Here is an 18,102-nt window from a genome sequence, read left to right as displayed (position 1 = left end):
GAGTATCATTGGCGTAACGAGGATTTTCGTCCCTTTGCTTTACTAAAAGGGTTAAGTGTATAACGGTATTTATAGTGATGAGATCAATTTCAATATGAGGCAAAGTAGATTTCTCTAGGATAAATGACGCTATAGAGGAAGAATGCTACTCCACTTATTTGTATATATTGGGGAGAATTGTATTTATTATTTATTTTATTACAAGGTAATGTTTTTTTAGTTGTTTCTTAAATTTTTTAAAATTAATTTTTAAGGTAACTAGCATTTTTGTTTGGGATCCCTAGCTTTACTAAAAGGGTTAAGTGTATAGTAATATTTATAGTGAAAAGATTAAGTTCAATATGTATAGTATGAGGCAAAGTAGGTTTCTTTAAAGGGAGTAGGTTTCTTAGTCGTATATTAAATGTTTCTAAGCTAATTTTTTAGGTAATTGAAATTTTTATGCGGGGTCCCCTAGCTTTAAGTGTTAAGCTAAAAGTGTTAAGTGTACAGTAATGTGTACAGTTTAGGACAAAGTAGGCTCCTTTAAGCAAATGACTTCATTCACTTGTAAACATTTGCTCAGAAAAGTTTTATTTATTATTCATTTTGCTAGTAGACAATATTTCTTGGTATATATTAAATTTTTCCAAATTATTAAGTTAATACATAAATTATTTCTAAATTAATCTTAATATTAATACCTTAAAATATAGAATGTTTGAATATTTAAATATATGTAATGAAGAACATAATTCAACTGATATTGCTTTTTCAAAAAATTATAATGTATAATGTAGAATAAACAGCTCCATATCATTTTAATATATCATTTATGGTATTAATTTTTAATGTATTTATGAATACATTTAACACCTTGTCCAAAGATCTCTTGCTAAAAATATTAACAATACCACCAACCCTAAAAAAATCTGAAACAGTCTACTTTCTATTAATTTACAAATAAATAATAATTTTTTGGAAAAATAGTTTCATTGATTCACTTTCACTCCTCATTATATTTCTATTAAGATACAATTTTATTAGCTGATTATTATACTTTTACTTATATGAATAATTTCTGGTGAAGGTCAGTTTCTATAATGATCCATACCTATTACAACCCCTGCCTAGTTACGCCAATGCTGAGCACACATGGAAAGTCCGTGTTAGAACATTGGTTCACGGACTTTGATAGAAATGTATACGTTACCTATACCATTGCAATGTATATTCTCAAAAACGTAACTTATGTGCCCGCCTACGACCCATCGAAAGATATCGAGAGTCGAGAATGGACTGGAGCAAAAAGAGGGAGGTAGATATGTAAAAACCTGTGGAAGATCGTCTCGCCAGAAATATTGAACGACGCACCGTTACGTACTTCAGCAGCTGTCCAATTCCTCTTTTTCTATCGTACGTTTCTCTCTTTTCGCGTTTTTCGCCTTCATTTTTGGCCTACCCCGGCAAGCATGACTGTGTCCTTTATACGCTTTGATGTAAATTATAATTGATTGCCTTGCACGAGACCGGGTTGGGACGCTATACTACGAAACTAATTGTAAGGGTGCAGTGCTCGTTATAATTAGTAAAATGTTTTTCATGGTTATGAATCGAGTGACTATATTTACTGAAATAAAGAGGCATTTTCTGTTTCACTCCCTTTTATCGCGTGCCGAGTAAAATTGAAGAATAATTAGTAATTAATTAATGAAATGTGCTTTTTAATATTCCTTTCAGCTCGCCAGTATATTTTTTATTGCCTTATTAACTGTGCTGCATCGTTGATCAGAAGTAGATGTATTGATTTCAATCAAAAGTAAATTTCAATTGAATCAAGTTCTTTATTAATAAATTGCTTACTCTATTAAAGTATAAAAATATATCTTACTTAAGTCAGATTATTCTTTCAAAATTTTATTTTTATAAAGATGGCAATAGTGATACGAAGTTGATTTATTGCATAATTTTACTTTGGTCAAATTTACATAGCATTGAAAATATATTTATAAAAATTTTTGTTTAAAAAACGGAATAGTAATTATTTACTATTTCTATATTGTATAAATATTGACTACATATAAATAGTCAAATTAATTTTTGAAAGTATGTATATTTATAAGAATTTTATTTGAAAGAAAAATAGTAATAATAATATCAAGAATATCATAACGTTCGTGTTTTTCCATTGTTTGGTGCATGTGCATTTTGCAACGGGATTATTCATAGGGCCATAAAAGGACCAACTCTCTGGTAATTTCGAATTTTAACTGACCAGGTTTGCGAGCTGACCTTTTTTCTTTCACGATATTCAGGCGATAGTTACAATGGCTGCGCAGATTATAGCACCTCCCTCTGTGTTTATCGAGGGAGAATTTCACGACAATTTGTGCTCGCTGTTTCAGCTATCAATACAAGCAAAGCATTTCAACGGGAAAGATAAACACTAGCAGCCGTTACTGCTTGGCAAAGTATACCCGAGAAAAGCCGGATATTTGAAAAGATAGGGATCAAGAAGGGATTAATTGTTAACGTAACCGTAGAAATCCATGAGGAGGATGTTCTTTATCGCGAACTGAATTCTTCAATATGAGAAATGTAATAAATAACAAAGAATTGTGGTTAAATTAAATTCCATGTGATTCATCATTCTTTATTCCAATTTCTATTTTTACCATTTTTTATCATAATTCTACTCCTCTTAAAGTTTCTTTATTGTTATTAAAAATATAAGGTAAATTAATTTATTTATAACAAAGTTTAAAATTACAATTTAGTTGTAAATTGAAATTACTGCATGCTAGTATCTTGTATTTTAACAGAGTAATTATAAATTTTAAATTAAAACAAATTAAAGCGTGATAATTTAAAATTGTTATATCCGAATTTTGATTCTAATTTTTAAATCTTGTAAAAATTACTGATCACTTGTTTTATATGCTTAAAGAAATGAATTATAAGTTATATGGAATTCAAATAATATGTAATGCTTTTATAGTAAAATTGAATAATAATCGAGTTACTTATTAATATTAAATAACAGTAAATCTTATAATAAAACTACCAAAAGATTCATTTTAAAAAAAGCAGAACTTATAGTCTGATTGAAAAGTTATTTTCATAGAAAGTACGGAGAATCCTTGGAGAATCCCCAAGAAAACAAGCTCGGTACTTAAAACGTTGTTCAAGTAATTAAACTTTTAATCGACCGATCTGTGAAAGGACCTGTTACAAAGTATAAAAATTTTGTAATTTTCTATATAATAAGAGAGTTATAATTTGAAATTTTATACTCTGCTGTAATTACATTATTTTTTATATATCACTTTTGCTACTACAAATTATTCGACTTGATTTCCCAGGGAAAATGGCGATATAGAGAAAGCAGAAATTCTCAAAATCTTCATTTTGCCGATATTAATATTAAAAGTAATTTAGAAAAAGGTAATATAATTTTTAATTATCGTACGTTATGGAATTTAGTTTACATCAGAAAAGTGCAAAGAACAAAGTAAATCAATTTTGCCACGTAAATATTTATAGGTAAGTGGTGGGGGGGCCACAGACCTATACAGGGTGTCACCTGTAACGTTACTCACGATTTTTTACCCACTTGCAGCCATCTGGCAAAAAAAAGTTTAGAACAAGAGTTGCAGGGTATGAAGTGCAGAATAAATATCAGTAAAAAAATGTCGAAAACAGTTTATTTTGGTGGCTAAATCAAGGTCACCTTGGGTTTTACGAATAGGAACACATATTTTTTTTTCTACCATATTGTAGACGACATCGAGACGAATTCAAAACACATATTACATGATATTTTTACTAACATATTACTTGATTTACAAAAGTGGAAATGTGAAGTATTTAGCTTTTCGTTGTATTTGACTCTGACAGTGTAAACATTATTTCACCCCGAAGAGATTACTGTAAACACGCGTAATGTAAACACGCGACTAGAATATAAGAAAAATGCACTTTATTTAATTATATGTTCGAAATGCATACGACGAAAAGCTAAATACTTCACATTTCCACTTTTGTAAATCAAGTAATATGTTAGTAAAAATATCATGTAATATGTGTTTTGAATTCGTCTCGATGTCCTCTACAATATGGTAGAAAAAAAATATGTGTTCCTATTCGTAAAACCCAAGGTGACCTTGATTTAGCCACCAAAATAAACTGTTTTCGACATTTTTTTACTGATATTTATTGTGCACTTCATACCCTGCAATTCTTGTTCTAAACTTTTTTTTGCCAGATGGCTGCAAGTGGGTAAAAAATCGTGAGTAACGTTACAGGTAACACCCTGTATATGTATAATGTGGGGCCATCTCCCCTTCTCCCCGCCATTTTCCTCGTGAAAGCTTAAGGGGAAAGGCGAGAGTCCGGGAAAGGGAAAGTCTGATTTCACGGCAGGTATACTACTGTGCGATGCTACACATGTGCTTTTCCACTGTGATGATAATGAACGATATAAATTGATTTTTCGATTTCTACCAACTACTTCATATTATTTATAAAATATTAAAATTACACAAATTCTTACGGTGCAATTTACTGCTAGTCACTTTCACAATAAACCTGTTAAAAAAACTTTGAGAAAATTAATAATCTAATATCGATCAAACTATGAAAGAGCTTTATTAAAAACCATGTCACCATTTATTGCTACGTATAGTCCATAACTGAAACAGAAAAAGTACAAATGAACAAGAGAATGCAGGCTATGAAAAATGTCCAACATACTCTAATAGAACAAAGTTGTATTTCACAAAAATGGCTTTGTATCAATAAAAATTCGTGTACTAAAATTTCAACGGAGCAATAGAAACATAATGGAATTTAAATGAAACAAAAAAAGGGAAAATGAATAAAGCGTACGTCACTAAAGTCAATTCTTTTATTAACGTTGTTGCTTCATTGTCAGGTGTGCGTAATATGAAAATATATTGGTGAGCGTTGCTGTTGCTGGTGGAAAGTATCGAACCCTGCATTCAACGCACGCGAATTACTTTCTAACGTGGAAAGGCCGTGGAAAATGCGACAACAGTTTTGAAAGTGGCATTCACCGACGATGTACGCAGCTTTATAGATATACCGGGCGCACGTTGCTAGAATAACAAATGCTCGGGAGACTGTTTTCTTTCTACGGTGTTCTTCCTCTGTACTATGCTCGCGATTTATCGTCGCCAGTTTCGCCCCGAAAATTGTTTCGGCAAGCTTTTAAAGCCTGTCCTCTTCTTCGTCGTTACGCTACGTCAAAGAGGAGACTTCATTTCCTCTTCTCAATAACGAGAACGCTTCTTTTATACGAAGAGATAAAAATGTTGTTAATACCATGTAAATGACATTTAACCGTTCTTTCAACTATTATTTAAACATTAGTTAATTTGTCAACAATTTTTATCATTTTTTCGACGTGATATTTTTCATAATACTTATAACACTAAACTCTAATTATTAGAAATAAAGATAGTTAATTTCCAAATTTCAAGTTTCAAGCTGTGTATTAGCTGCCTTACGTTATTAATGTAATAGTAATAGTAATTTTGTGATCTTAGATCTTAAAAATTTTTTAGTTTTCCAATTTTTTAATTTCCTAATGTCCTAATTTCTTAATCTTCCAATTTTCCAACGTCCTAATTTCTTAATTTTCTAATTTTCCAATTTTCTAATTTCTCAATTTTCCAATTTTCTAATTTTCCAATGTCCTCATTTCTTAATTTTCCAATTTTCTGATTTTGCAATGTCGTAATTTCTAAATTTTACGATGTTCTAATTCTTTGATTTTACTTATTATCCGCGTTCCTAATTCCCTAATTTCCTAATCTCCTAATCTTCTAACCTCCTAGATCGCCAACTTGCTAATCTCCCAATTTTCTAATTTTCTTATTTTCTTATTTTCTAATTCTCTAATTTCCCAATCCCCTAGGTCCCTACTCTCTTCCTTTTCTAATTTTCCAATTTGATAATTTCTTCATTTCATGATTTTCCAATTTTCCAATTTTCTAATTTTCTAATTTCAAAATCTTAGAGAAACCTGATCACCGATGATCCACTTGTATTTATTGTAAATTTAAAAAAGTTATGAAATATTATTAGCGTTAAAAATTCGTCTCGAAAGGGTTAACGAAAGTCTATTGTTTCTAATGAAAAAACAATATAGTGTTAACGTAAATTGATCATGTACGATCATAGAGCATAGAAAATGGTACAGGACGATTTATTAACACAATGGATAACCGTAAACTTCAAAACAGAGTATAACGGCTGGAGAGTATGGAAAATACTTGGAGAATTCTCCTTTCTGTCACCGCATCCACTTTCTTTCACCGACGCCAGTTTGTGTTTCTCAGTAGACCGGTAAACATTCGCGCTTTATCCAGCTAGTCCAGTACGAAAATGCGACTGAACCACACTCGCTTGGCAATAAAGCATCTCCTGTTCAAAGTGTCAGTGGTATACGAATCGAAATATATACAATCCGCCCGTTTCCTCTTTCCGCCCGCTCTCTTTCTCGCTCCTCGTTTCTTTTCGTATGGGGAGCAAGGCTAGGTAGATGGCAGTGATTAATCGTGTAAGGGTCGGTATTCTCGGCACACAACGAGCGACGTGTTGCTCTGTACCTACGTACACCCGGAAAAAACCGCTTCAAACGATCCTCTCCCTCTCTATTCGGCCGTATTTCAACTTCTTTCCCCTCTCATTCCCCCCGCCGCCCCCCTCGCTCATTATTTCCCCTTCTGATTTTTTTTCCCTTCTCTCCGACGCTCGGTTTCAGTACGCCGTCCTATCCATTTCGCTGCCGCCGATGTTGCCTCTGCAAACAAACACTAAACAAAAAGCGGAAGGAACTGAAATAATAACGATTTCAAAACAGCATCAAGAATCATTGTGCTGGATAACTATATCGAGTGCGTGTATACCTTGGGATTATTTGGACTCTGGATTTAGAATCATAAAACTGCATTTCTTTATTTTCTTTTATTTATTTATCGTTGTTCTTGGCTCTATAGGATGCTCCTTTTGTTTACACTGTACTTCAGAAAAATGTATTTCAATTTTAAAATAAGGCCTAAAGCAAAATTTTCTTAAGTTTAGTATTACGCTTTGTTAGTTACTTTTTTAAATTTGAATATTTTTCCGCGCTTTTATGTGTTCAAAAAGTGGCAGGAAAGTATGATAACTTTCGGGGGGGGGGGATCAGCTAACCTTTCTATTAGGAATTTATGAACCTTTTTGTTAACCCTAGGCTGGCACACTTCACCAGAATAACATGGCTGTCACACTGGGACATTTAAGACCCCAACCACTGAAATATCTCCTGCGAAGAATGTATTCGTTATTTTAACTTAAAAAAATTCCTAGATAATCTTTGACAACTAATTTTGGTAAAATTAAATAATTGAATATGAAAAAAAATTGAAAAACGTAGAAAACTCGAAAAGATGAATTTTCATAAGAAAATTTATAATATTTTTAAATTTTCACATAAAGAGCTAAAATTTTAGCTAGACACTCTTGAAATTGAACATTTTAAGGGAAAGAATAATACAAAAGTCGTGGTTTCAAAAAAGATATTTATTTGGAGCTGAAGAGACAAATTTTAGCCAAAAGTGGGTTAAATTGAAGCTGAATTAGCTGGAGTCGTCTCATATTCCACAGTGCCAGATAAAGGTCAAATAAATACTATTTTATCCCCTAGTACCAAAGAGTAAGCAAAGAGTAAGTTAATACGGTATTTCGGAAAAATCGAAAATAATTTAATGCTCATGTTTGCAAATCTGACAGATTACCGATAAAAGCAACACGGCGTCGTACTCACCTGTCAAATATGTATATCGAGAATGCTTGATCATACTAGTGAGGTCCTACACTTAAAACTTGTATTTTCAGCTATTTTTCATCAAAAACTACAAAGTTGCAAAAGAAAAAGAAAGAACTTCAACCCTTTTCTTATATATAAAAAATTATACTTAATATCATGATTCTAACAAAGTTAACCAAAATTTCGTTAATCTCCTTATCAGCTAATTATAGCTACGTCACTGGGAACTTTATCATGCTCGGTACTGTACAAGGTTAACTTCGAAATTTTCTAAACATCCCTCTTCTTCACGGTATCGCTTCGTCCGTAACTTGATCGACTTTTCAGGTAAGTAATATTATGTACGCGGAAAAGCTATTTACCAGCGTAGAACCGCCAAACCGTGGCAGTATTTACAGTCTAAGAAGATTGTGTCCCCTATGTCTACCTCTTCAAAGGAAACGCGAAAGTTTGCACAGTTCGTTCAAGCGAAAGGGGTGAGGATGAACGTGGGGTGCTCGGCCGCCTACAATAGGCGCCTAACAATGAGTTTACCGGCGGCAGCCGACAGACAATTTCGAGTAAACTTACAGAACGATGGGATTCGTTATCCCAGTTATGAGCTGCCGTTGCTGCTGCTTCTGCTTCTTCTTCTTACGTATATAGAGGCATCGATCTACAGGCCATAAGAGACGGCAATAGCGTAATGGCTTGATGATTTAAGGACGCAATTAGGCAAAGTGGAAGGTTTCGTGGAAGTTGAACGTACCCCGAGCAAGTATTCCCGGGTGTTTTCGTGAAGGTACTAATTATCATCTCTTGGGTAGTTTTTTTTTTTCTTTTCCCCTCAACTAGTCGATTTTTGTAACGAGCTTTTTTTCTCTACGCTTGCAACCGACGAAGACAGTAATTGCCAAGTCTCCGGTGAATATGTATATTGCTTTTGTGTGCTATGAGGCTGGATGAAAGTACTCTGTCCTGTCCTTGCTCTGGAGACTGCGTTATCCATTACCGCTCATGTAAGAGAAAATTTAAATGCACACCAGCGACTTTACACCTCGTTCGCCATCAGCAACCACCCCTGGCATTACCCTTCGGCTGACTTTATTCCAGGAATGTGCATATAAATGTTGAAAGATCATTGACACCTTAAAGTATTGCTTCGCTGCAGAATGATAAATTAAAAAATTGAATAATTATATTTTTAAAGATACAAACTAAAGATATAAAGATTAAAAAATATTCTGTTAATTACAATATTTTTTATTCTAATGGTGCAAACTTGTCAAAATCAGTATATTTCTTGTTATGTCAAAACAATTGATAAAATATAATATTAAAAATTTTAAGAATAAAATAAAATAACAGTTAACCGTTGAACAGCGGAATTTGGGTCAATCAACAAAACACATGGAATACAGAATTAAATTAGAATTGGAGCTCTCTCCATGGTCCGTCGTCTGGGGGTTAATAGTCATACTGAGTAAAAGTGCAATATTAATCAATTCCCATTTTTAGAATTATTATACATATAATATTGAATATATGAAAAGAGATTAAAATTGAATTAAAATTTTATAAATAATAACAAATAGATTCAACTCTGTTTTAATATCAAGTTAAACAAAAATATATTAAAGTTAAATTTCAATTTATAATGAAATACTAAAAACTATACATTATTAGTTTACTAATTTTTTACTGTATATTCATGAGAAAATTTTTACTCCTCTCGATTCATAATTTAAGTATCTAAAGATTTAGCATAGTAATGTTCATGAAAGAATCATTTTGCAATGGAAATTAATGAGCGTACGTACAAACTGATGTGTAAATAATGAATATTCAAACTGACGGGAATTTTACTTCTATTAAAGTTCCACAACTCTTGCGAACGCGCGTTGCATACGTATATGCACACGGAGCTCTCAAAGACATCGTTAGATGGAGGAAAACGATCGGATCATGTCCGTTCTCCCCTACGAGTGTACCTATTTGCTTTTCTATATAAAGGGACGAGGGTCAATAGAGTTTCACAGAGGATTTCTTGCGAGAGCTTACGGTTCTCCTTTACGTTCTTCGTCCCCACTTCTGGATCAGCGAGATTAACGAGTGTTTCGAGGTAGCATCAAGGGGTTACCTATCTCGCTCTTTCTAGACATTCCGCGGCGGCAGTACGGCGTCAGTTACTGTGGCGCCGAACTGATAAAGTCGTTCAAAGATGCACATTCTATAGGACATTAACTGCTGCGTATGTAACGGGTGTATCTCTGAATGTTGTAACATTCATCTCTTTACATTGAGATCTTTTTTTAACGTAAAATGTTAAAAATTGGGGAATTTATGCATGGAGATGTACAGGTTGTTGATCTCGCAAAGACTGCTAATCAAAGCAGGGGCATCTTGATTAATTAAATGTGTAATAAAATTTATTTTTGTGGCACCATTTGAGGAATCCTAGAATTACATATGGAATTCTAATAATAAACATGTTTACTATTTTATTTACTTTTATTGCCTTTCAAAGAGAGGGAAGGCAATTTTAATGAAATTTATTTTTACAGCACCATTTGAAAAATCCTAGAATTACGTATGGATTTTTAATTATAATAATCTTTATTATTTTATTTACACTTACTGACTTTCAAGAGGAGGACAGGCAATTTTAATAAAGTTTATTTCTATGGTACGATTTGAAGAATTCTAGAATTGCATATAAAAATATAATTATAAGAATGTGTACTGTTTTATTCAAATCCATTGACTTTTAAGGGGAGAGAGAGAGACACTTGTTTCAAACTCGCATAAAGACGGCTTATATGTAATCGATAACGCTGATCATCAGGAATAAAAGATTTTTTTAAGATTACAGAAATATAATAGTCATTTTTCCCAGAAATTATGGGAAAGTTATAAGGTTTTGAAGATTTTGAACGTTCAAAAACTCTTCATCTCCTTTATGTACATACACATAGCATAAAGTCATCCTTAAAAATTATAGATATTTCTTGTATGGTACTTATTTCAGCATCAGAAATTGTAACAATTTTTCTAAAATTTGAGCCATTAATAGGTATCTATGTAATTTTATCAAATTCAATCATCACAAGAATCATAAGGCAAAGGGTTAATTATATGATCAGTGAAGACTCAGAAAGTGATGATACCATTGCTTATCGCAAAGTCATTTGAATTTACATGCTCATTAACCACACGTCCAATTGCGTGTTCCGTAACGCCGCGCCGCACAAAGACTCTACTGAGAAATATCTTTCCTCTAATCGCAGAACGGGTATGTGTTTGCAGATTACATTTCAAAGGAAACGCTTATGCAGTACGCGGCTAAACGAGAAAATAAATAAAGAAAAAAAGGTATAGTCGATTTATATCGAGTACGTACTTCAATTGCTCGTGCAAATACGGGAAAACTTGCAAGTACAACCTCTTCGTTAGCATTCTATTTTAGTTCCACCGAAGGCTTACGGTTATTTACAAAATATAAAATATTCATTGTTCGAGAAATGAGTTTCCATCTTCTGAAAGTTGAAAATAAAAAAAAAAAATTGTAGTCAGTTTTGTTTATTAAAAATATTATTGTAATACAAAGAAGCAGAAAGGAGAAGGAAAATTTACATATTTATTATTTACCTGCTTTAATTCTTTCTTGTTAAATAATTTATTCATTTTTGCAGGATTTAATCTTTAACGCTTTGATAGTCACACATTGGATGGAATCTATGACACTTGTAATATTAAACAAGTTATTAATCAAATTATTTTAGAATATTTCATTTAATGTATGCTATGAAATTATTAGTTTCAAATTATTGGTATCTGAGAAAATGGATAAGAGTTAGGAAAAGAATAATGATAACGTTGACTGTTAAAATTTCGGGTTAAACTTTGATTCCAGGGACATAAAATTATTGCCCTTTTTTCTTGCTGTTTAATAGTTTTTGACACGTAGAATCTATAAACGTAGGTCGTAACTTTAGGAAATTAGCGGTTCAAAAGTTATGAGTATGTAAAGTTTCGCATTTTTAGGGTATTTTACACGCTACTTTGACGCCATGTTGCTTCCATCTATTATTTGATTGGCCCGCATAGATGAGCATTCGGCGGCCATTTTGGCGGGATAAATCAAATGTTTCATTTGAATTTGTTTCGCACGTATCTTGTTTTAAAAAACAACAATTATTTTGTGTTCTGTCTATCGTTTTATCTACTTTCGCTCTCCGCCAATCGCTTTCCACTTCGTTTGGGAGTATCGCCAATCAGGGCGAAGATGCGCACTGGGGATGCGCGAAGAACGAAAACTGGTCTTTTCGCAGTTATGGATTCTGGTGAACTGCGGTACAGATATATCTTAGCTCATTGGACGAATTACGGATAGAAGGCAATATGCCATCGACATAACCTCTCACAATATGCTAAAAATGCTCAGCTTTACAGACACAATATTTGAACACATGAACGCCTAAAATTAAAGCTTGAATTTTTGAATGTTTCTTATCGAATACTATTAATTTTGCGTTTCCCAAAAGTAAAATTCAGTCCACATCTGACATTTCAATTTAAAATGAAAATTCAATTTTAATCTTTCATCAAACGATCACCTTGTAAAAATCTCGGTACCAGATCACCATTAAATCCGATAAAGCAGCACGGACGACCGGTAATAGAGTGTTTAAAAATCTTTTACACCATCACAGGAAAGCTCTCAATCTAACAGGTCTCCTTTATCATTTTCAATTTATCAGAAGGACAAATCTATCTCCGAGAACACCTCCGAAGGTATCCCGAAAGCTGGTTTAATCCCGATAACCTCCTTTAAAGATTTCCGATTGTAATCGCTACGTTTACGTGCAGACGTCCGAGCTAAGGTAACGTCAATACGTCCCCATAGAAATGACTCGTTTCTCTTGCTCATTTTTTCCTACTGTCTCGTAAATTGGGCGCGACGATAGAAATCAGGAAACGCGACACGAGTTGGTCGCAGCTTCTTCGGCTACGTTCAGTTGGCACCGTTCGCGTGAAGTAGCTAGATCTTGTCCACGAGATATCGAAAGGAAACGCACTGCGATAAGAAGCTATTCGACGATCGCGAATGTGTTTCTCGTTTCTCTGCTCTTTTTTTTTCTCTCTCTCTCCATCTCTCTCTCTTCACTCGGTTCTGTGTATTTTCCGGAAGCTGGTTTCGCGAGAATGAATGGACACTATCCAACGTTGAATCTGAAACACGCCGTTCGGAATGCTTTGCTCGCACGGGCCCGGATAATTTCTCCAGTTATCGCGATGCTCCGGCGGGGCTTTTACAAAAACGGTTACTCGACGATGAAGATAAAGAGGAGGCACGTTGAAAAAAACTGTGTGCTCTTTTCGACGGTGAAAACAGTTCGCGCACACAGAGAGGCCAACAGCATGAAAAACCCAGTGCACAATCTACTCGTTAACGGAGGAATTGACTTTCAATTAGCGGTTTTAGTCGAGAATGGGAATGAAATACACGCCGCTGTTCTGGTTACCATATCACATTGTCAGTTACGCAAATATTGTTGCTGTTATCACTCGATTTTCTGCCGGTGACAGTATAGTTTTCGGCGAAGATTTAAACCCTTTCGTGACCAACGGCACATACACGTCCTATTTATGTATCTGTTTAGAGTTGCACCTGAGGGGATGATAAAAATTCAATTCTTGTGGGGTCTATTCAATTCTGGATAAAATGTCATTTGAGATAAAGAACAAAAATAGTTTTAGAAAATTATTTTTGTTATTGTGCTGGCTTGGATAATTTGAAATAAAATTGTATTATTATATGAATTATTAATTGATTTTTTTACATTATGAGGAAATAATATTTGGGGATGGTAAAAATTCAATTCTTATGAGGTCTATTCAGTTCTAGGTAAAATAGTATTTGAAATAAAAAGTAATATAGCTTTATAAAATTATTTTTTGATTATGTTGAATTGGTTAATTTGAAATAAGATTGCATTCTTATGTTAATTAGTAATTAGTATTTGGGAGAGTGACGAAAATTCACTTTCAGTGGGGTCTATTCAATCTTAGGTAAAATCGTATTGTAAGTACTAATAGCATATGGAAATCATTTCAGAAATTATTTCTTTGAGTGTTTTTTTATTGGTTACTTAATATTGCATTTTTACATTAATGAGTAATTAAGACTGTAATATTTTTAATGTGTAATTATCTGTACATATGTAAGCACAAAAGTAATGTTTATTATCATTTTTATATTACAATATGTAAATATAAAAATTTCAAAAGTAAAAAAGTATTCCTTTATGTGAATTTGAAATGACTGATCTGTTATTTCCAATACATATACGTATAAACAAAAAAGTAATTTATATTACAATTTTAATATTGCAATAAGTTTCATTTTTATCCGATTTCGAAAAGGAGGAGGATACTCAATTCAATGTGTATATATTTTTTTTTTACATTTTCAAAATATTGACGTTTTACAATAGTATGCCTGAATTTAAGAAACTAAAAATATTTTGTAAAAATCTGAATTTCTACACCATTCACTTTTCTCCAAATATTCAAATATTACAGTATGTACCATCTTCTATCTAGAAAAAAAACACAATAGAAATGTTAAAATATAACAAATTCTGTCAAATTGCTCCATCACTCTGTTCCTTGACTCACGTTATATTTTTAACAGAAATTAAATATGAAATAAACAAGCAAAAAGATAAATAAAGACAATGAACGATACAGTTGGCGTCCGCCGTAGAATTTACTTTTATAACGCGAAATTAAATGGAATGACGTCTCAGTGCATTCGTGTATAAAAAAACCTGCTCCCCGTACAATACACGCGTACCGACGTTAATTGTTTATGTTAGGCGTACAAGCAAAAGTGGTGACAATGCTCCATGGCAGAAATGTTTCAAAAGAAATGTTCCGTACATTTATTACCCGGCGGAAAAATTCCACGGGAGGTAATTAAAACGCAACGACGTTCTGTGACGATCTTTTAGCTTCATACAGATCATGAAGCAGCTAGGGGGAATGAACAGGAATCCTCCTCTTTGGTATGTCAGCAACTTATGCTTACAAAAGTATTATTTTATTATTCCTTTAGATATTAAAAGTAACTTTAATTACCCAATGTAAAGCGTTTAGAACTTGCATACATGAAAATTTAATAATAATAATAGTTAAACACAGAAACATTTATGGTAAGAAATATTATATACTGTGAATAAAATTATTTTGTTTATGGTTATTTGCTAAATTAGATAATTTAAATATTATTTTATAAACGCCTTTACTGTTAAGGATATCTATGATAGTCTAATACAAAGCATTTTAAAATAACAAACGTATAATAGAAATTAAAAAATTACAAAACAGACAAAAAATGACAGCACATACTGCAAATAAGATTTGAAAAATGAATTAAATTCGGTAATTTAAGTATATTATTTTATTAACCTTAGAGTATTTGTGATTTAGTAGTCATGGTGAAAAAATTAAATATAATATTCCCAGCAAAAGTTATTGGAAATATTTTGTTTAAATATAATAGTATTTGGAAATGTATAATATTATAAAACAAAAATGTTTATTTGAATCTCAGTAATTGCCATTATTGACCCTCGAATTTTAAATTACTCTTGTATTTCACATTATTTTAATTATCCAAATTTTACACTGTTGCTTTAAACAATTATTCTTTCAATATATGAAACTGTTTCATTTAAAAATTATATATTCAACTTTAGGTTAAGACCATTTCTTTTTTTATATACTTGCATTAAAAATATCTCTAAATAACGTATTAGATACAATTTCAAAAAATAATACTCAAATGTTATATTACACCTACTATTAACCATGTGACGGGTTACCGCCGGGGGTTTGCCGGCTCAGCCGGTAAGTCCGGGGTTCAGGTGAACGAATAAAGCAAAGTCGGTTGGATATAGCTGAAAAGAATATGTATTTAATTCTAAGATTACAATCTAACTTAAAACTACGGCCCTGGGTGTCCTATCAGTCTAACGATCTTACAGGTAGCGGTTCTTAAAACTAACGGTATCGGGCGGTCAGGGTACGGTGTGATTCGCTCGCGGTGTCGAGCGGGCGCGGCACGGGTGATCGCGGTACGGCGTGTTCCGGTCGCGGTGTCGAGCGGCCACGGTACGGGTCGATTACGGTGCGGAGTGGCGGAGGCGGGGGCATAAGCACAACCCGTCCTGACGAACGTTGCTGGAGGAAAAATCGTAGCTGATCGTGTTTCGTATTGCTCTTTCGAGGATTCGCTTCCGAATACCGATCTGGCTTCTATCGCCTCGCGGCCCGGTATATCTTCGCTCGCGAGGCCGTTCGCCTCGCGAGTTCGCGGCGCGCGCGGTCGCCCCCTGTCGGCGGCGCGGGTACTAGCGGCGCACGTGCCGGGGCCCGCGGTTTCGCGGCCTCGTACTCTGACTGAGTTGCATTGAACTTGTCGCAGTGAAGTTGGCTACAAATTTACTAACACATTCACGCCGCGTCGGTGAGTCGATCTCGTCCATCGTCTCACCAACGCAGCGTGGATGCGTTAGTGAATTTGTAGCCAACTTCACTGCGACAAGTTCAATGCAACTCAGTGTACTCCTCACAACCATTTCAAATTCATGAACAACAAAAAGAAAATGAATTGAAATGTCAATTATAAACTCGTGACATCAAATAAATATTCCAAGTAATATTTCAATTAATATTGATAAAAATGAATTAATGCTTCAAACTAATCTAGCACCGTGATAGATATAGTTTCTGGAAATGTAGTGTCTACGCTATTGTATGCAGGACCGTATGATGACGTAAACAAACTTAGCATCCTCCCGTCTAATTGAAATTTGGATGTAAAAAAGAATTAAGTGAAACGATATTTTCTCCATTGTAGCAGTTAACTCAGACCAGCTACGATTCTCTCGGGAATATCGTGACTCAGATTCGCCGATCTTGCACACTTTTCGCAGCATTCTGTACTCCCGCGAGGGGAAACGAAGTTTGCGGAACGGTTTCTCAGACTTCGAGGCTCTTACGGCTTCTCCCGCCAATGGAACTACCCAGATTTTCCGTTTTCTGGAGAAACGTTCGAGCTGCACGCGAAAATGTGTACACTGCTCTGTACAGGGAAAAAAAGAAGCTCCCTATGTACGTTGCGAGGAATTACGCGATGTCTAAGTAAACACGAACAGACGAACACGCGAGCTAAACGCTGTGTACTTGCACGTCCGAATGGAGATATGTGGAATAAAATTTACACTATCCATTCCAAATAATTTGCTCATTTTTATTTTCTCGTTTATTCACAATACATTTGTTTTACTTCTCTTTTAAAAATTTGGAGTTCAAAATTTCTCAATAGACTCATGGAAATCCTCGTAATGTAATTTTATGAAAACTAACTTTTTTAGCTTTTAAAAAAAAGGCATTCCTTAGCCTCAGCAATATCATATCTCTGCACAGTAAATAGGTTGAGAATCGCTCCTCTATAACATTTGTCTAATTGTAAATTTCCGAGCTGCTCATTTATCAAATCATTTATCTAACTTTACAAAACGAAAAGTAGAAAAATGAGTAAAACATAAAAATGCTTTGATGCAATAATTGAAAAAAATTCATTTTCTTCAATGAACAGATCATATATCTGTTTCTAGAATGTAATATCTGCAATTGTAAAGTTCGTCCCTGCCCCTATGTAAACATAAAATACGAAGAAGTGAAAAGTATCAAGTGATAAATGTTACAGGTATCGTCGAAACTCTTTCAGTTAGCGTCTCTCAAGTTCTTGCGAAATAGCCGAAGAGACAATGCGGAAAAAAGACGAGCTCGTCCTCGTTTCGTTCATCGGGGGAGCTCGCGTCTCGTGGACACGCCAAACGAAACTGTCGTTGAATCCGTTGGGAATATCGTGACTCGCATTCTACGATCTCACATACTTTTTCCCACGCGACGCGAAATGAAGTTTGCGGAACAGTCGGCGACTTCGAGGCTCTGGGGCTTCCCAACTTGCTTGTGAGTCTCGCCGATTTTCCATTGTGAAGAAAAACGCTCGCCTAATGGGACCGGGGATCCAGGCCGGCCGTCGGATTTACTTTAAAGCGAAACGTTTTAAAGTACAACTTCGCGACTACGAATGCAATTACCTTTTCACGTTTATCTCTCCTGAAGTTATATGTACCGGCTTAATATACAGTGTCAACAACTGCGATATTTGAATACGTTTAACGCGTTGAATTCCGTGGGGTTGCTGGTGACTGTCAACACAGATATAATTGAAT

The 18,102-nt window shown here is 34.0% G+C and overlaps 3 long non-coding RNA genes across 7 annotated transcripts; 1 reads left to right on the top strand and 2 right to left on the bottom strand.

Moving 5' to 3' along the window:
• Window positions 1–6,712: 6,712 nt before the first annotated feature.
• LOC117611885 (uncharacterized) lies at window positions 6,713–7,368 on the bottom strand. The gene is made up of 3 exons (XR_004583262.2): window positions 7,107–7,368; window positions 6,912–7,020; window positions 6,713–6,818 (listed from the first exon to the last, which is right to left on the bottom strand). It is a non-coding gene; the product is annotated as an uncharacterized LOC117611885 (long non-coding RNA).
• A 65-nt stretch (window positions 7,369–7,433) lies between these two features.
• On the top strand, window positions 7,434–9,039 carry LOC117604324 (uncharacterized). 5 transcript variants are annotated; one of them, XR_013062712.1, is made up of 4 exons: window positions 7,434–7,699; window positions 7,777–8,066; window positions 8,141–8,594; window positions 8,696–9,039. It is a non-coding gene; the product is annotated as an uncharacterized LOC117604324 (long non-coding RNA). The 5 variants fall into 5 exon arrangements; XR_004581451.2 differs by having other exon boundaries at window positions 7,434–7,710; window positions 8,251–8,594; XR_004581425.2 differs by having other exon boundaries at window positions 7,434–7,710.
• Window positions 9,040–10,501: 1,462 nt separating this feature from the next.
• LOC117611869 (uncharacterized) lies at window positions 10,502–12,793 on the bottom strand. The gene is made up of 3 exons (XR_004583252.2): window positions 12,409–12,793; window positions 11,441–11,535; window positions 10,502–11,328 (listed from the first exon to the last, which is right to left on the bottom strand). It is a non-coding gene; the product is annotated as an uncharacterized LOC117611869 (long non-coding RNA).
• Window positions 12,794–18,102: the final 5,309 nt, after the last annotated feature.

Source organism: Osmia lignaria, chromosome 9, assembly GCF_051020975.1.
Source record: "Osmia lignaria lignaria isolate PbOS001 chromosome 9, iyOsmLign1, whole genome shotgun sequence".
Lineage (NCBI taxonomy): Eukaryota > Metazoa > Arthropoda > Insecta > Hymenoptera > Megachilidae > Osmia > Osmia lignaria.
This window is presented reverse-complemented; position numbering and strand designations above follow the sequence as displayed.